The sequence below is a fragment of the Coenobita brevimanus genome, chromosome 52 (genome assembly GCF_032717465.1).
Source record: "Coenobita brevimanus isolate Jiangsu-jjx chromosome 52, ASM3271746v2, whole genome shotgun sequence".
Classification (NCBI taxonomy): domain Eukaryota; kingdom Metazoa; phylum Arthropoda; class Malacostraca; order Decapoda; family Coenobitidae; genus Coenobita; species Coenobita brevimanus.
Genome location: NC_137005.1, coordinates 9,556,617 through 9,576,873, shown reverse-complemented (window position 1 = coordinate 9,576,873; position 20,257 = coordinate 9,556,617). Strand labels below are relative to the sequence as shown.

The window sequence follows — 20,257 nt, the reverse complement described above, 5'->3', positions numbered from 1 at the left end:
ACTGTATACTGTAGTTTTCATGCTTTTTTCTCTTTATTCACTATTGTGTTACTTTAAATGTTTAAACATAAGGATATTTCATGTATGTGAGTGCTAAGGTGTGTGTATGTGAGAGTTTAGGCACGTCTGGGAACGTATCCCCATTGACTCCATGTTATAATGGGATTGCTATACGATGGATTGCTTTACGATGGGGTTTTCAGGAACGGAACCCCATCGTATAATGAGGGTTTACTGTACATATATCATCAGCAGCACCCGTTTGAGTGTCCACTGCAGGACTGGCCTATCCCAACCGAAGCCGGGACGATACAGCCAATGTATCCCTACCAAGTGGGTTAGGCTGTCTGGTAGAGATTGTACGTAGGGTGAGAAGTGCTTGTAAGTGTAATTGTAGCATTGGAGTGGCTTTGGATATGTGTGTGTCTGTGAACCAAGTGTAATCGGCCCATGCAAGCCAATTGGGTGCAAGCATACTTTAGTAAGCGACACTGGTTCAACAACAGCACCCCTTGTGTCCGCCAATGAGTACGTGGCTGGAAGAACGCTCCCGAAGTTTATTACCCAGGGGGGGCGCAAACCCTGGTTCCCCATGTACGAAACACACACTCTAACACTGCACCACAGTGGCTCCACATATATATAAGTAATCCCGCATATTTCGCGGTAGTTACGTTCTTGTAACCCCCGCGAAAAGTCAGTTCCGCGAATACTCTATTAACAATTGAAAACTTGCACTTGTGTCCACCATGCTGCCCATCACACAGTCCATGTCCATACTGATTGCGAGACAATTCGCCGTCAGACAATTCCCCGTCAAAACATGGACGATTCCCCTTCAGAACAATTCGCACCCTGGACGATTCCCCGCCATTCTATAAATACTGTATACTAATCAATATTTTCATCAATATACTTATTATTAATTAATCAATACTTTAATAACTATATTTCAGGGGGATCCAGCAAAGTCTATGTTCAGTAACGTAGGTTCTGGATATTATTTATTAGTTGCACCTTTAGTCAATAATTAACTTGTTTCTTCCTCGCTGTAGTCGTCTTTGAATTATATTCTAGCGTCACCCATAGCTATCTTCATTAATGAAGGCGAATTGTTTTGTGTTTGTTGTGACTGCGAACTGTCCCGAAACCTCCATACTCATCCCGAAATACCTTCTTACAAGATTGAAAGCACATACTCCATTATGAAGGAAAAACGTAAACACCGTACTGTAATACACAATTATCTACACATTTATTAACAAAACAGTACAAAATAAAAAGATGCATTAACTGGTGATAGCAAACACTCGCACGGTCGTTTCTTAGCTTGTCCAGTAACACAATTTTCTCTGCTAAGGTCATAACTTGATCGTTTTGTCACTTTGGAGTTCTTACTAATTGTATTATTAGCCTTTGGTGAGGCTGGCTTACGTCCTGGGGCCATGTGGAAAGCAAGTGGGAGGCAAGAGACTCATATCATAGTGTGGTTACAACCACAACAGCCACTTAAGGCAGTCAGGCGTGGACTGAAGAATGCGAGGCAGAGAGCAGTGTTGCCATATCCAAACAATGAAATTATGCTAGGGCAATGAAAAAATTATGCTAGATTGAGCATATTTGTTCCAGGTAAAAAATGAATTATGCTAACTTGAAGCTAAATGATAAAATTCTATACATATTCGTGCAACATATTAATTATATATTGTTTACTATGAAAATATTAAAATGAACCTACATACAGTAAGAGGATAAATATCGGTATCTACCCATACTGCTTTTTCCCACGAAACTTACGTTTTTCTGATGGATTTTGATGTGATTCGTTCGATTTTGAGCATCATTTCCGTCGGAAATAACCAGATTTTGAGATATGACCCCCCCCATCCCCCTGAAATAATGAGGGATCTTTGGGGAATCGGGGGTTATAGGGAGGGGGGGAAACACACAAAATGGTCATTTCCGACTGAAATGAAGCTGAAAATCGAATGAATCATACCAAAATCCATCGGAAAAACCTAGGTTTCATGGGTAAAGTACAAAGCTCAAACTTATCCTAACCTAACCGAACCAAATCGAACCTAACCTAAAACCTAACCTAACCTAATCCAACCTAACCTAACCTAATCCAACCCAACCAAGCCCAAGCTGAAAGTAACCAACTATTCAAACATCATCTTACCTTATTCGTCTCTCTCTCTCTCTCTCTCTCTCTGATTTGTAGCTTTTATAAAATTATTCTAAAAATATTCCATTCCATTCTAAATTATGCTAGAATGATTCTAAAACTTCTAATATGCTAAAAAATATTCCAGACTCGAAAATTTGATCAAAATTATGCTAAAAGAATAATATTATGCTAGATATGGTAACACTGGCAGAGGGGCCACGGGAAAGGGACAGAGGGTGACGTGAGTTTACCGCGCTACAATTGGAAGCTGCGGGAATTTCATTTTTTTTTTTTTTCTGTATATTCAAGGATATTTTTGTTGAACTTATTAATGCTAAGAAAATCCGCGAGAGGGCAAAACCGTAGACAAAAAATCCGCAAAAAATGCGGGATTACTGTATATATATATATATATATATATATATATATATATATATATATATACATATATACTAGAAATAATATATACAGTAACCTCTCAACTAACACGAGTTTAAAAAATGCGTTTTCATTTTAACACGAGCAAATATTTAAGGAGATATCCTTAACTAACAAGGGTTTCTCGATTTAACGCGACTTTACACGTACATGATGATTTCAAATTAGCCGCACTCACCTTGGACAGTCCCAAGCTGATATACCGTATGTGGCAGTTTATGCATAAATACAATTTTTTATTTGTCTGTTGCTTAAACTGGTTTTATTCAAACTATAATATTCAAAAATGAAGTTTGGCCATATTCTGAGCAAATTGGCTCATTTTCGGACAAAATTTGGCCAGGAAAGTGATGGCAGATTTACATTGTTACAACTTGATGCTGCAGAACAGAAAGAAGAAAACCACTCAGACCAAGATAGAGCAGTTCTTTATGAAGATGACAGAAAACTTAAGGGAGTTATCTTCATCACCAGTAGCACGGGAGTCAGGGGAAGAGGAAGGACAGGAGAGCAAGGAGGGACAACAAAGTTAGGGTGGGAAGCGGCAGGAGGTGGGGTAGCTGGGTGAGGAGGGACAGCAGCAGACCACGAGTGATGCATAGATGAAGTGAGGCTGTGTGTTGTTATTATTTGTGACCTACTTACCTGTACTGTAATGAAAATGTTGCTTTTACTGTAGTGTTTTTATGACCTACTAATGCATTAATAATGTTGAGGAACTTTCACAATGCCATGAATGAAGCAGAATTGAAAGAAAATCCCTGTAAAAAACGAAAACAGTATGTATCTGGGGAGAAGTAAACAATGCTTCGGCCCAACTAGGGCTCAAATGTTGTTTATTTCTCCCCAAATATACTGTTTTTGTTTTTTACGTGGATTTTCCTTAAAATTAATATTGTTGCTTTTAAGTTTAGAGTAGCATAACTCCCCAGATGGGTTGACTTTCCCAGAGTCCAGGAACGTAACCCCCAATATTACCACTGTTTCTTATGGGAAACTTATGTTTTAAAAATGCGTTTTTAACTAACGCGACATCTCCAGGAACCTAACTCTAGCGTTATTTGAGAAGTTACTGTATGTGTATATATGTATATATATATATATATATATATATATATATATATATATGTATATATATATATATATATATATATATATATATATATATATATGTATATGTATATAGACAGTCAATCCTCGTAAATCGCGGCAATTTGGGTCTGGACCACTGCCGTGATTTATGAATTCCGTGATTTATGAATTCTGTGATTTATGAATAATGACTCATGTGAAATATTAATTTGGGTCTGGACTTTGGCCAACATGCCCCCACAGCACCCTACCTACACCTATCTAGGCACCATCAAACACAATCATACAAATTTAGGAATATTCAGTGCATGTATTAAGGGATCTCACCTTAATCCTATGACGAAATTGCTTAAGTGAATGGAGTGGGGTGGTGTTGGGAAGAACTTAGAACCTCTCAGCACTTGTTCTTCCCAAACTCTTTCACCATCTTTGAAAACTTCTCTCCCCTCTCAACACGACAAATGAGCTCCAAATGTTGACTGTACGACAACTGCGGCAGCTTCTTGACGCCATACTGCTTAGAGCGCTTCATTGGGGGGTCGGGAGGGGCCATGGCAGGTAGGAGGCAGGGGGGAAGTTGCACAAAAAAGGCAGGGAACTCTCATACTCCACGGCGACGGTTTGTAGTGTGCGGACTGGCAGGACAAGAACAACAACAACATGGCGGCATTAGTATGCACATATGCCACCAGGGACGTGCGGTGATTGGTTGTTGGGTCGCAATTTTCAGTTTGAATGCCACGGTTTAGGTTCTCCTCGGAAAAGGACCACTTGGGTGCCTAGATCCGCGATTTTCGTGACTTAAGTCATTTAAGGTTGCCGGCAGTCTGACGCCCACCTAGCCGTGATTTACGAATCCGTGATTTATGAACACGCGATTTACGAGGATTGAGTGTATATATATATATATATATATATATACTGTAAATATATATGTATATATATATATGTATGTATGTATGTATATATATATATATATATATATATATATATATCAGGAATAAAATATATACATATATATATCTGCAATAAAATATATATACTATATATCCATCCATCACCCAATCCTATATTGCCCCATGAGGAGCGTAAGAGCCCGGGGCTAGGCAGTTGGTCCCGACATTTAAGATAAGAGTGACCAGCCTCACTCATCCCTGAGTAGCATTACATGAGCAATCAACCCCAACCACCCCTTGGATATAAGCCTTCAATGGCTCAATCCGATTGGAGTGCAATAATTACTCACTAAACCACCAGGCACCAAAATTTGGTTATATGGTTACCACCCAGCGTAGTAAATGGTTTCCTGGTGTTCAGGAAACCATTTGGCTTGTCCTCACCACAGGTAGAAAGAGGAGGAAAGAATGAGGGAAAGAAAGACAGAAGAGGGAGTGTAAAGTCACCCGTAGGCAGAAGGACAGGGAAAGAATGAAGAAAAGAAAGACAGAAGAGGATGGAATAAAAGAAGGATGGAGGAGAGGAAACGGCGGACACCCAACAGCAGCACTACATCGAGTGAGTGGATGGTGAGCACTCCCACCCACCACTATATCTACACTCAATCCTCGTAAATCGCGAGTTTATAAATTACGGATTTGTAAATCACGGCTAAGTGGCTGTCAGACTGCCGGCACCCATAAATCGCTGTTAAGTCACGAAAATTGCGGACCTAGGCACCGAAGTGGGCCTTTTCCGAGGAGAATTGTAAACCGTGGCATTCAATTTGAAAATCGCGACCCAATAACCAATCCACCTGTCCCTGATGGCAAGCGTGCATACTAATGCCGCCACGTTGTTGTTGTTCTTCCCACCAGTCCGCACACTACAGATCATCACTGTGGAGTACAAGAGCTGCCTGCCTTTTTTTGTGCACCATCCCCCCCCCCCTGCCTCCTACCTTCCATGGCCCCTCCCGAACCCCCGATGAAGCGCTCTAAGCAGTATGGCATCAAGAGCAGCCGCCATTGTCGTACAGTCAACGTTTGGAGCTCATTTGTCGTGTTGAGAAGGGAGAGACGTTTTCAAAGCTGGCGAAAGAGTTTGGGAAGAACAAGTGCTGAGAGGTTGTAAGTTCTTCCCAACACCACCCCACTCCATTCATTTAAGCAATATCGTCATAGGATTAAGGTGAGATCCCTTAACATTGCTTATTTCTATTAAATACATGCACTGAATATTCTTAAATTTGTATGTTTGTGCTTGATGGTGCCTAGATAGGTGTAGGTAGGGTGCTGTGGGGTGTGGTTGGCCCAAGTCCAGACCCAAATTCATTTTTCACATAAGAGTTATTATTTATAAACCACGGAATTTGTAAATTGCGGCAGTGGTCCAGACCCAAATTGCCGTGATTTATGAGGATTGAGTGTATATATAGCCTATATATATCAGGGCTCATGTTTGGCAAGCCACAGCTCGCAAATGCGAGTATTTTTTCCCTTTGGCGAACAAATTTTACATGCAAGTCGCCTTTTGGCGAGGAGAAAATACATCCACTTGAGCGAGGAGTAAACTACAAAATAAATCTCACTTAAATGAACGAAACACGTTGTGATCGATTATTAAGTCTTTCCTTGTCACCATTGTGAATGTTTAAAACCTCATTATATGATTCTAATCATCACAATGTGTAAATAAATACAGCAGTCCCCCCAATATCCGATGTAATAGAGCCAAAGGCACGTCCGGAAAGTGGTCCTGTCCGGATATTGGGCCCCAGCTTATGGACTTGTACTTAAGGACCCTAACTCAGAAAAACACCTAAACAACTCCCTCTCGACATGCATTGCATCTATTTAAGACCCAAATCACACCAATAAGGGACATGAAAGACTGAAATAAATGCAAAAAAAAACATAAAATGAGGTTTTAGAGGTGAGTTTATACAATATTAAACATTCTGGGTACTTACAACAAGTCCCTGGCTCCTGGACTGGTAGTTATGGACCCTAACCTAGCCTAACTCAGAAAAACACCTCCCTACTGCACATGCATAGCACCTAAGACACTATTCACACCAATAAGGGACATAAAAGAGTGAAATGAGGTGTTACAGGTGAGTATGGAAAATACAGTACAATATGAAACATTCTGGGTACTTACAGCAAGTCCCTGGCCATCTCGATGAATAACCCGCCTCCTCTCAGACTCTGACAGTAAGGAGGAGTTCCTGAAGCACTTGCAGTACACTGTTAATGAAGTCTTGCACTGAACTTAGTCATTTGCACTCAGAATTCCATTCACTTAACACTGCGCACTCATGTCTTACTTGCGCTCCATTGTACCTTAATGAAATAAGTGTTGCACTCTGCACTAAAAGTCTTTCCATTCATAAAACCATTTTCTAAACATAACACACTCTAGTTAATTTATGTTACATTGAAAGTCAAATAAATCTTTGTCTTTTCACTCAGAACTCAAATTCCTTAACACTATGCACCGTTTTTTTTCACTGAACAACACTGCAAATTCCCGTGTGGTCTAGTGGAGAAGTTCTAGGCATCTAATCACTGTCAGAGTCTGAGAGTACCTCATGCAGGTGACCTAGGGGTGCGTCGCTGCGTCGTGGTGATGGCGTACCCACTGCAGACGACTCGGAAGAGAGGCGCAAACTCACGTCGAGTGGTGACTCCACCGTGCCTGATGTGCTGGGCTGTGGCTCGGAGCATGAGGGTCTGTCTTGAGGAGGCAATGGAGTGGAGCCAGGGCTGGGCACAGCAGGGATCATGGGCCTGAAAAAGCTGTCAATGGTTGATTGACACAAGGAACGACGATTTTGACGATTAATGATGCGCTGCCTGAAAGCGCGCACTTCCTCCACAAGTCCCAAGGGCCCCATCTCCCTGTCACAGTCCGGGTGCTCCAGGTAGTCCAGAACGAACTCCAGGTGTTCCCGGAGTGCGCTTAGCTTGGGGATGGCTGGAGTAGTGTCACGCTGAGAGGAGTCCGCATCATCGTTGCCATCCTCGTCGGAATCTTCAAGCTGGGTACTGACACCTGCAACTGAAGATGAGATCTCGATATCAGACAATGTCTGATACCCAGGATCGCCCTCGTTGTCATCCAGCCACTCACACACTTCGTCCACATCAACATCGTCTCCATATGCACGTAGACGTGCATGGAAGTCATCCATGTCAAAACCTAGGAAATCGTGCTCCACATCCATTCCGAGAAGCAGACGAGACCAACCATTTTCTAGAGTCTTGACAGGGATTTCCTTCCATGCACTGGCCCATTTGTAGATGGCAGACTTGATGTTGTAGCGGCAAAGCTTTTCCAAAGTCAGCTGGCCTCGCGTGTCCCGTCCCTCCCTGTGCTCGTCCTCGTCCTCGAGAACAACCATCACCTCGTCCAGGAACTTCCGTCGGTACAGCCTCTTCGTTGCCACAATCACTCCTTGGTCCATTGGTTGGATGAGCAGTAGTATTAGGTGGCAGAAACATGCACCTAATGCGCCCATTCTCAGTCACCAACTCCTTGTCACACAGGGTGGGTCGGTGCATTGTCAAGGAGGAGGACCTTTACCTGGTCGTGTGGGATTCCCAGTTTCTCCGTCTGGTAATGGATGACCTCCTTGATGAAATGGCCGTGGAACCAGTCTTTGAAGATCTAGGCTGTGAACCATGCCTTCAAGGAATGGTGCCAGATGACAGGAAGGACATCCATCACCCCACGAAGACACCGAGGCTGCTTTGCACAGGCAACAATAACGGGCTTGAGCCGGTGCATGCCGTTAGCATTGGCACAACACAAAGCAGATATCCATTGCTTGTAGAGCTTGCGGCCAGGTACACGCTTCTCCATCTCCTTGGCTAGAGTCTTCTAGGCAAAGAGCGATTGAATAAGCATTTCATCAGTGTTGTAGACTTGACCGAGAGTGAGGCCCTCCCTGTCGATCAAGCGCTTCACCTTGTGCCGAAACTCGTCTACCCCATCCTTGTTGGCGTCCAAAGCTTCACCATGAAACTTACGGTTGGTAAGGCCATGTCGTAACTTGAACGTGAAGAGCCAACCTTCGGATGCCTTGAAGTCTAGGGCGTCGTGAAGCCTTGCGAACTTCTCAGCAGCAGCCTTCAGCTCCGTGCCACGCACCATCACACCAGCAGCACGTTGCTGTCGATACCAAATCAACATGGAGCGGTCGACTTCTACATGCTTGGGAGTATACATCACCTTCCTCTCCACGCTGCGTTTGCTTTTCGACGAGAAGTCAGCCGTGTACTGCATGAGTTTGTCGGGGGATCTCTTGAAATCAAAGTAGATCGGGCCAGGTTGAATTCACGAAGGATGCGAGAGGAAGACCATCCCGCATCCACCTTGTCCAATATCTCCCTCTTCTTCTCGAGAGTCAAAACCACTCTCTTCCTCTTCTCAGGCAGTGGGGCCATCATCACACACACGAAGAAGAGGCACGAGAGCAGCAGGAGAGCCTGCAACAGGTAAGGCACCACCACAAAAGCGAGCACATGGGCGGCCATGACGACAAGCGTGCACACACGAGAGACAGGCAGTAAGTGGGGAGGATGCAGGGGTGTTCTAGCGGACGTCGGCGGAACGACGCACCAAAACACAGCTGGCCCGCGCCACGTGCGCCAACTTCAAATTACGGGTGGGAAAAAGTCGGATTTTTTGTGGTTTTTGGCCCATTTTGGGAATATTGGATCCTGGGACGAAAATGTCCAGAAATCGGGCGTCCGGATATTGCGGAGATTACAGTCAATCCTTGGCTATCACGAATAATTGGTACCCTAGGCGACCCGCCACAGCCAAAATCGCGATAGCCATACTTAAGAACTAATGGGAAAAATTCTAATTGGTTCCCCGACCTCCAACTTTACCCCAACCTTACCCTATTTTCACATCTCCTTCACTAAAATACCTGGGATTACAAACCAATGCTGCAAATTAACAACAGTACAGTACATAAAGGTTATAAATAAAACAGAATTAACTGTGATAAGCCATTTTACTTAACATTTTTGGAGAGGATGAGGGGCTTGGGTGGGTTGAAGGGGTTCCGAGGCTGGGGTGGAGTATTACTGGCCACCCCTCCGACGTTCTATCTCGTCTAGGAATTGATCAGCTTCATCAGGAGTCTGGAAGGGACCCTCAAAACCTTCAAAGTCATCAGCTCCATTATCAGAATCCACCTGAGGTTCACGGGATGGTCCTGGCTGTGGGTTGGGCTGAGCCTCGTTGCGACGGCGTAGGAAGTCTGTTATCTGGCGTTGTTGTAGGTTGTTGATATGAGCATGGTATTGTTGGTGGTAACCTTCCAGTGCCTTCATAATCGCCGAAGAATTTGCCTCACTGTTGGCGCTAACATCTTGCTCGATGAGATGACGTAGCCTTACACCCAAGTCGATGATTTCCTTTATGTTGGCTATGCTGAGTCCCCCACGACTCCCAGCATCACCACCGATGTTCTCCTCACCACTCTCACTCCTGTCCTCCTCTGCCACATTCTCCTCCTCTAGGATGTCGGCTACAGTAACAGGGGGTGGCTGAATCATGTCACGAATGTCGTCCTCCGTTGTGTCAGCAAAGCCAGTCCCAGGAATTTGCCGTGCCTCTTCCACTGCTGCCTGAATCTCCGCCTGCACAGACTGTGGCTCACCTGCCACATTCCCACGTCGGTCCTCAGGTAGCCCCTCCAAAATATTTCGCCAAGCGTGATGAATTGTTTTCTGTGTCACATCATCCCAGCATTGCACCATTAAGTCCACAGCTTGCTTAATATTGTACTTTTTCCAGTAAAGAAACACTTTTCTGTCATGTTCACTATCACCTTGCACTTCGTCATCATCATCATCATCACCATCACTGTCCACTAGGTGCTGGATGAGCTGGGCGTCCTTGGTAGCTTCCCTCATTATCCTGAATTGCCGTCGCGAGTAGGCAGACTTGACCACAGATATTACCTCCTGGTCCAGGGGCTGAATCAATGATGTCGTGTTGGGTGGCAACAATTCAACTCTGACGTTAGGGTCTGCATCCCTCAGTAGAGGTGAATGTCCTGGGGCATTATCCAGCAGCAACAGAATGTTGAAGCGGATGTTGTTTTGGGCGCAATGCTTCTTGACCTGGGGAATGAACGCCTCCTTCATCCAATCTTGCGACAGCTTTGCCGACATGTACCCCTTCTTTGAAGACATCCAGTGCACATTCAGGTTGCTCATATCCTGTCGCTTGTAGGCCCGTGGACGTTTAGCACAATAACTGTTGGTTTAAGGCGGCATGTTCCTGACGCATTCATTGCAAACAAGAGGGTGAACCGTGCCTTCATCGCCTTCCTTCCTCGTACGTGGGCAGAGTTGGCTGTGATGAATGTCTGCCTGAGCATGGTTTTCCAAAAGAAGTTCGTCTCATCCATGTTGAATATTTGGTCAGGTGTATATTGGCCCTCCTCAATCACGTGCTTTAAAAAGTCGGGATACTCCTTAGCCACTGCCATGTCCGCACTTGCTGCCTCACCACTGATTTTCTTGTTCTTGATCCGTTGCCGTTTCATAAATTGATCCACCCATCCCTTGGAGGCCACAAACAATGGTGGTTGTGCAATAGCCAGCTTCCTTGCAACCCCAACATATATCTCCCTGGCTGTGTCCACGACCTCACGCGTCTCCACCGCCTGGTTCCTCCGTGCCTGCCGATCAAGATATCTGGCCAGCAACTGTTCTGTCTTAAGGAGCACCTGATTATGACTCCGCAAGGCGTTGCTGGCTCCCTCTGACGATGCCAATTCCATGTGCTTCCTTATGTGCTCTCGTTTCTGGTAGATTCCTCGGACCGTGGACTCGTTGATACCAAATTTCTTCCCCACGCTGCACTTGCTCTCACCACCGTCGATCAGCCGCACAATTTCCAGTTTCTGAGCATAAGGCAGGTTCTTCCTCTTCCTCACTTGCCGTCCTGGGTTAGCCACGTTACGTGCACCAATGGTTGGAGGGTTGGATGGGGTATTGGTGGCCATTGTGGTTGAACAATAGGTCTTCACGGCTATAGCTGCTGTCGACTGGTAACGCGGACTCTCTCTGAACCTTGGAGGGAAGGATGGGTAGCTGTAACCATGTCTTGGGCCAATCAGCGCTCGGGTAGCCTGTGACGTCGCGCCAATCACGGCGCGAGTATACGCATGGGCGGAGCCCGCGCGATTTGAATGTTTCTGGCCGACCATCGTCCGCGATAGCAGTATTTGAGGTCGCGATAAAGGTAATCGTGTTGCATTTCACCTGTCCGTGATAGCCATGAAACGCGATAGCAAAACCCGTGATAGCCAAGGGTTGACTGTACTATATTTATTGCTCGTAAAATATTTCGGCTCGTAGTCAGTTTGGCAACTAAAAATTTATTTGGCTCATAAATCTGAAACCTTAGGAGCCAAATGGCTCGCAACCATCGGCAGTTAGCAAGAGCCCTGTATATATATATATATATATATATATATTCTATTTCTATTGCCTGACGCCTCAATCCAGTTCGGGGTGGCCACAAACAAATCGCCTCCACGTCGCTCTGTCCCCCGCCATTACATTGCCCCGTTCCCAACTCACACCCCCCTCTCTCATATACCTCTCCACCCCATCCCTCCATCTCATCTTGGCCTCCCCTTCCCTCTTTCCCCCTGCACCTTACTCATATACAATCTCTTCATCAGTCTTTTACCCTCCATCCTCTCCACATGCCCAAACCACCTCAGTGAATTCCTCCTAAAGCTTCCTATCACATCCACATCCACACCACAACACTCCTTTATATCCTCATTTGTCAGCCTGTCTCTCCATGTGACTCCACAGGCTCCTCTTAAATAACTCATTTCCACTGCTCTCACTCTTGACTTGTGTCCTTCCAGCAATGTCCAAGCTTCACTACCATACGTTAGAGTTGGTATCACAATACCGTCATGTAGTAACTTTTTCACTTCCATGCTCATTTCCCTGTTTCTTATCACTGCTTTCAAGGAACCAGCAACCTTTCTTCCCTGCTGTACCCTTTCAAGCACTTCACCTTCCAAACCTCCATCCTTACTCATCACTCTACCTAAGTACAGTACTTAAACGTACTCACATTTTCCAATTCCTCACCATCCAATCTCGCTGTACATTCACTGACTTCACCTCTCTCAAAGACCATCACTTTATATACTGTATATATATATTTACATATACACTCAAACCTCAATTTAAAGGATTTCAGATGTAAGGGACTCCACATTCTACCTGACAAACAGACATGACCATTAAAAAATGAAACGTAATGTCTTGGTTATACACATTAATATGTTTCTTTTTACAGTACCCGAAAAATAATATTCATACAGTAAAATCTCGATATAACAGACTTCACTATACCGGAATTCGCTTTTATCGGACTCGAGGAGCTACCGGACTAAATTCCTATACAGTATATTGGAAAAAGTCCAATAAAGCCAGAAGCAGTCCGGACTGCCTGACCACTTCAGCTACGATCACCATAGTAAGGCAAATAAAAGACAAGTTTATCAGCGTACAATACAGTATTATTATATGTATTATACCATATGATAAATGTAGTGAGGTTATAACACAGTACTGTACCATAATGGTAGTCAAAACAGTTTAAAAATCGTTCATGCGATCTGGACTAATGTCTGATACATCACAAAAAGTCCAGATTAGCAGGGGGAAGTCCAGATGTCATTTTCATCGGAATTTCGCATTTTTTGGAATGGTTTGAGCCCCAATTAGTCTGTTATAGTGAGGTCTTACTGTAATCATATAAAGACTGTAAGATAAATGAATCAGTCATTGCATTTCATAATAAGATTTTTATATGATGTATATATTTAAATACTATTTTTGTCAGATTTTTTTTTTTACTGTGGGAGGTGAAGTGCACATCAAAAACAGCAAAATAAGGCATTTTCTACAATAATGACCATACAAAAAACACTAGAAACACAGGGAAGGCTGTAACTAAAAAAAAAAAAAAAAAAAGGGGGGGGGGGAAGGAGTGAGGGGGAAATACAGTAAGAAATTTGGCTAATACTATACTTCCATTGGCTAAATACCCAAGTGAATTTTGTAACTTAGTTCCAAAAATACTATTTATAATAATTAAGCTGAACAATACTTCTATGAATACAATAGGACTGAATAACACTGGCTTTACAGCTAATATGTTACATTTGGCCCTGTTTGGACTGGTTTGTTTAATACACACTCCCCTCAGGTGTACGACTGATGAGGTTATGCAAATACTTTATGTGTAAACTGTGCATTTCCACAACTTCTTAAAAACCATTAGCCTACTTAAATAAAACAAACATATTTGTGGAGGAGTAAATAATATAATTAACTGGTACACAACTTGGGTATTCCTTAAAGAGGCACAGAACCACACTTTATTTTGCATTTCTCTTCGTTTACCCTATCCTAGCTCTTCAAGGGATTCTTTAATTATTTTCTGATTGCATTTTCAAGTTTCAGCATTTTTTATTTCTTTTAAAACTGGTGAAAAGCGTGTTTGTCTAAAAGATTCCATCATGTGGTGCGCAATGATAGACAGACGCCATCTTAGAACATCATTTTTTAATAAAATTACCCCAAATTACCCTTATCAGCATCTGTGTATCCAAACCTAGCCCAAATTTTCATAACTTATCCCAATCTTCTTTATTCTAACTTAGGTATAACTTTAGAAGTATAAGAGAGAAGTAGAGGAACGATTGGGCAAATATGAATTGGAGCAGATGGGGGACGTGGAAGGTGTGTGCAGGATATTTACAGAAGAAATATGTGCAGCATGTGATGTGGTGTGTGGGAGGAAGAGAAGACGTAGGGGGGTGCAAGGAACAGCGTGGTGGACTGAAGAGGTGAGACAGGCTGTGGCACAAAAGAAGAAAGCATACAATGAATGGATGAGAAATAGGGGCGTGGAAGAAGTTGAGAGGCGGAAGAGAGAGTTATATGTAGAAAGAAAGAGAGAGGTGAAAAGATTAGTAACAGAGAGTAAGAAGAGAGTGGATGAGGAATTTGGAAGGAATTTGAGTGTAAAGTGGAGGGACTGTAAGAAGATGTTCTGGAAAGAGGTGAAGAGAGTAAGACAGGGTGGAAGTGAGGTTAGCAGGGGAGTGAAAGATAAAAATGGTAGATTACTAGTGGAGAAGGGAGAAAAAGTGAGAAGATGGAGAGAACACTTTAAGGAATTGTTGAACATACAGGATGGACGTAATGCGAGTGTAAGTGGCTGGGGAATGGCTGGGAGAAGGAGGGAGGTGAGAAGACAAGAAGAAATCAGTAGGATAGAAGTTGTGGAAGCAATGAAGAAAGTTAAATTGGGGAAAGCCCCAGGAACTGATGGAGAGTGTGGTGAAATGCTGAAGCATGGGGGAGAGATAGTAGTAGAGTGGATGTGGAAGATGTGCAGATTGGCCTGGAAGGAAGGTAGAGTCCCAGAGGATTGGAAGTCAGGTATAATTATTCCCTTGTACAAAGGAAAAGGGGAAAAAGAAGTGTGTGGTAATCATAGGGGCATTTGACTTCTTAGTATAATAGGAAAAGTGTATGGTAGGATACTTACTGACAGAGTTAGAGAAAGAACAGAGGAATTAGTTGGAGAAGAACAGCGAGGCTTTAGGAAGGGAAGAGGTTGTGTAGATCAGATATTCATTCTTAGTTCTTTAGTGGAAAAGTTTCTAGAAAAGGGTAAGAAGTTGTATGCGGCTTTCATGGATTTGGAGAAAGCATATGACAGGGTGGATAAACAAGGATTGTGGAAAGTATTAAGAATATATGGAGTAGATGGAAAGTTGTTGAATGTTGTGAAGAGTATGTATGATGGTGATAAGGCTGCAGTGCGTGTATATGGTGAACTAAGTGAATTTTTCTCTTTGGAGGTTGGGTTGAAACAGGGATGTGTCATGTCTCCATGGTTGTTCAATCTGTTCATGGATGGGGTAATAAAAGAGGTACAAGGTAGGGTAGTGGATGTTGGGGTGGCCCTGGTGAGAGAGGATAGTGTTTGGAAACTCCCTGTACTGTTGTTTGCAGATGATACTGTGTTGTTGAGTGAAGACGAAGGGGAGCTGCAAGGCTTGGTGGATGAGTTTGGGAGAGTGTGCAAGAAATGGAATCTAAAGGTGAATGTAGGGAAGAGTAAAGTGATGGTCTTTGAGAGAGGCGAAGTCAGTGAATGTACAGCGAGGTTGAATGGTGAGGAATTGGAAAATGTGAGTACGTTTAAGTACTTGGGTAGTGTGATGAGTAAGGATGGAGGTTTGGAGGGTGAAGTGCTTGAAAGGGTACAGCAGGGAAGAAAGGTTGCTGGTTCTTTGAAAGCAGTGATAAGAAACAGGGAAATGAGCATGGAAGTGAAAAAGTTACTACATGACAGTATTGTGCTACCAACTTTAACATATGGAAGTGAAGCTTGGACATTGTTGGAAGGACACAAGTCAAGAGTGAGAGCAGTGAAAATGAGTTATTTAAGAGGAGCCTGTGGAGTCACATGGAGAGACAGGCTGACGAATGAGGATATAAAGGAGCGTTGTGGTGTGGATGTGATAGGAAGTGTTATGAGGAACACGCTGAGGTGGTTTGGCCATGTCAGGAGGATGGAGGGTGAAAGACTGACGAAGAGAGTGTATGTGAGTGAGGTGGAGGGGGGAAGAGGGAGGGGAAGGCCGAGGATGAGATGAAGGGATGGGATGGAGAGGTATATGAGAGAGGGGGGTGTGAGTTGGGAGCAGGGCAGTGAAATGGCGGGGGACAGGACGACGTGGAGGCGATTTGTTTGTGGCCACCCCAAACGGGATTGAGGCGTCTGGCAATAGATAGATAGATAGACGTCCCTGAACTATTCTAACTGAGACTTACCGTGAACCGGGGTGAATTCGGACACGGGGTGGATTCGGACGAAATTTGCATAAAAAGATTAAATGCTACGCCGCTGCTAAACGAAGAAAGATATCGTATATCTTTAAACGGGATAATGTTGCATAGGTTTTGTAAAATGTTATGTATAATTATCTTTTTAAAATATTATGTTCCACTGGTGAATATATTGTAATAAAGACAATGCTATTTTTTGGTGAAAAAATAAATACGGGAAAACTTGGTCTGGTGTGAACGAATCATAACAAACCGCACGCTTATACACATTTAGAGGTTTACTTTAACGTCTAACTTGAAGATTGGAACAGAGAAAGGGTTAAAATCTGCATTCTAAATGTATGTAAACATGACATGAGTGAATGTGTACGCATTTTTGGGATTTAAAGAGGTGACTTCGGACAATGGATATTTAAAGGGTTGAGGTCAGACAGCATATCTAATTTGCTTTTTTTATATGTAATAAAACATATTTTGTACAATGTACATAGTCTGCATGTTTATCTTTGTTTTTGCATTTATATAACAGATGAAGTGTGAGATGAACTAGGCCACAATGCCTCGAAATTACAAGAGAGTGAGTGTATCTACCAGTGATGGTAGAAGACACTATACGGTGGAACGCCGTGGCAGCCTTTTAGAGTATGCTAGTGCAGACGTACGTGATGGAAAGTTAAGTGTCAGACAGGCTGCTAGGAAATATGATGTGAGAACACATATTATTTAAGTTACCATATGGTACGGTACCGGTATGATATCCTTATAGTTTGTCTCCACTCCCTCCTCTTGTTCCTCATCTACTCACCCCTTCCATTCCTAACTCCTGTTTCTCCTTCCCAAGCTCCTTCTCTCATTCCTTCCCAAGCTCCTTCACTCTTTAGCTCTTTCCTTCCCTATCTTCTGTTCCTCCATTCCAAGTTCCATTTAATTAGGCATTTAAATAGCCAGCACGCTTTAAACCGTCCGGTCAGTCAGTCACAATCGTGCCAATGGCCATACCGCGTTGAGTACGCCGCTTCCCGTCCGATCAGCGAAGTTAAGCAACGTTGGGTCTGGTTAGTACTTGGATGGGTGACCACCTGGGAACACCAGATGCTGTTGGCATCCCTACGTGTCAAGTGGGGTTGGTGGAGGATTAGTGCCCCTCCCTGTAAAACAATTAACTCTAAGCCATTGGCCACCCCGTCTGGGATACATGGCGTCTGGCAATGAATGAATGAATGAACCTGCGCATAGCGTGGGAATGTACTCCCTATAATGTATATGTATAATCAACTAAACTGGGGTTGTAAGTCAATGGAAAATTTATTTTTTCATCTATTTTTGCTATATATCACTACTATTTACTTGTAATTTTTCTGTATTTTTTTGTATTTTTTTCAGCAATTTTTTTAAAAGTTGCGCAGTGTCCGAAGACCCCCCAGAACTGTCCAAACATTCAGCTGAGCTACTAGGGGCCCATTTCAGTGCATTTCTAATGAGTGTCCGGGGTCACCCCAAGGCAGTCCGAAGTCTCCCCAGTCCGGGGTGACCTCGGACACCTATAAAATATTTTACTACGTCTAGATGGAGATACTGAGATTATCTAGCTGTTAGATACTTACAGGTTATTGGCTCACGTACGTATGTAATACTTAACATCAGTATTTTGGCCAAAATAAATTGTGTCAGGATGAAAAAACCTTCAAAATCGTACAAAGTCACCCCGGTTCACGGTACCATTTAAGCCTAGTTTGAGTTGGGGGAGCAAATTTTGTTGGAGAAGTCATGTAGCGGCTTAGGTTAGGCTATCGCTCAGTAGCAGATGAATGTCACGCCACATTGACTGGTGCAGGTGTGTGCACTCGATCTATGTCAGGCCCTAGGTTAGGCCTAGGTTAGGTTAGGTTAAGTTAGGTTGGATTACTTGTGGTTAGTTTAATGCAAAATAGTGTATTTTTAATTAATTTTGATCTTGATTTTGGGGGATAAACCCACTTTTGGAAATCTTACTCAAAATTCCAAAGGGGGATTTTCCCCCTAAAATGAGGGTCAAAACCAATTAAAACAGTATTTTGCATTGGAAATCATTAAAAAAAAAAAAAAAACGTTGGTTACTTCTAAAAATTTACCTTAACTTTTCACGTTGGCCTAACCAATTTTATGTTAACCTACCCAATATCATATTTTCCTTGTTTAAGGATGGATCCACTTCTTACTTGAAAAAGCACTTCTTTACACCTGTGCAAAAATCAGTTCAACAGTAGGTTAAAAATAATAATTTTATGAGGTGGTCCTATGACTCCTTATGCTAGCCATCGAAGCTTTTGTACGTATATACTGCGGCTAAACTGAACTAGATCTACCGTACCCAGTAATGAGAAGATAGTACCAGCAATTTTGGTAAATTTTTTGAAGTAACCAACGTTTCCTTTTATTATTATTTTTATGGTTTCCAATGCAAAATACTGTGCTTTAATTAGTTTTGACCCTCATTTTGGAGGGAAAATCCCCCTTTTGGAATTTTGAGTAAGATTTCCAAAAGTGGGTTTATCCCCCAAAATCAACATCGAGATTAATTTAAAAAAAACTATTTTGCATTAAACTAACCCAAAATAACCTAACCTAACCTAGGCCTAAGCTAGGGCCTGACATAGACCGAATGCACACGCCTGCACCAGCTAATACGGCGCAACATTCATCCGTTACCGTGCGACAGCCTAACCTAAGTCACTATATGACTACCCCTACAAAATTTGCTCTCCCAACTCAAACTAGGCTTAAAAGGTAAGTCTTAGTCAGAATAGTTCAGGGACGTAATATAATGAAAATTGGTAACGTTGGTTACTTCTAAAGTTATACCGCAATTTAAACCAACCAGCCATGTAAAACTGTGTAAAACAAGAAAATTGTCTAAAAGAATGCTGGAGACATTCCAAACGATTAACCGACTGAAAATTTACTATGAGTAAATACTTGCCAATGAACAATCCGTGAAGAGTTCGGTAACCTAATTGGGATTTTATCCCAGGTTATTGGGTCAAGTCACGTACCCAGCTGCTTTAACCTTATAATGCTGCCTTGACTCTTTCAAAACTATATGTTATATGAATTTTATGAGATATTAATACTTACATACAAACGCCTCTGGTACACAGGTCGACACACAATATATTGTTTACAATATGGCGAACCCGCTACTCAGCAACAGAGATCATGAATGTAAGATATTTTCACGCACGTGTCAGACCATTTTTCAGTGAGGTCAGTAACTAAAAACATATTATTAGTGCACATATTTTTTTCGTCAATGGCAACTAATAGTTTCAAGAAACATGAAAGTTGCAATTTTTACACTGCGTTCAGAGAAAATAATCAAGTGTTCAACACAAAATAACACAAAGGAAATTTTGCGTCAATACCGAATTACTGTGTCAATAAGAACAGCTTTTTTTCCCCAAAATTAATGAATGGAAGTACTGTAACAAATTTAATTGTTAAAATTTTCATGGATTCGCTGCTTTGCCAAATTATCATATTTAAAAATGATAGAGCATTAAAAAAAAAGTCTGCGTTTGTAAACTAGTAACAGTAGTCCATGATATGACACTAGACATTAATTTACTGTTCTGTTAAAAATTCATCAGTGAGCGTCGCTGTGGTGGCAATCTCCCTCATCTTGTCGCGAGGACGTTGCCAGGATTATTGA

The 20,257-nt window shown here is 42.7% G+C and overlaps 1 protein-coding gene and 1 non-coding gene across 2 annotated transcripts in view; one reads left to right on the top strand and one right to left on the bottom strand.

The window, feature by feature from the left end:
- Nucleotides 1-19,694, bottom strand: part of LOC145400468 (uncharacterized) — an 86,652-nt gene extending 66,958 nt beyond the window's left edge. The window contains exon 1 of the mRNA XM_080272987.1: nucleotides 19,684-19,694. The gene's annotated coding sequence lies outside the window, so the exon portion shown is untranslated. The remainder of the gene's footprint in view (nucleotides 1-19,683) is intronic.
- Nucleotides 17,555-17,673, top strand: LOC145400606 (5S ribosomal RNA). Its single transcript, XR_013897475.1, has one exon. It is a non-coding gene; the product is annotated as a 5S ribosomal RNA (ribosomal RNA).
- Nucleotides 19,695-20,257: the final 563 nt, after the last annotated feature.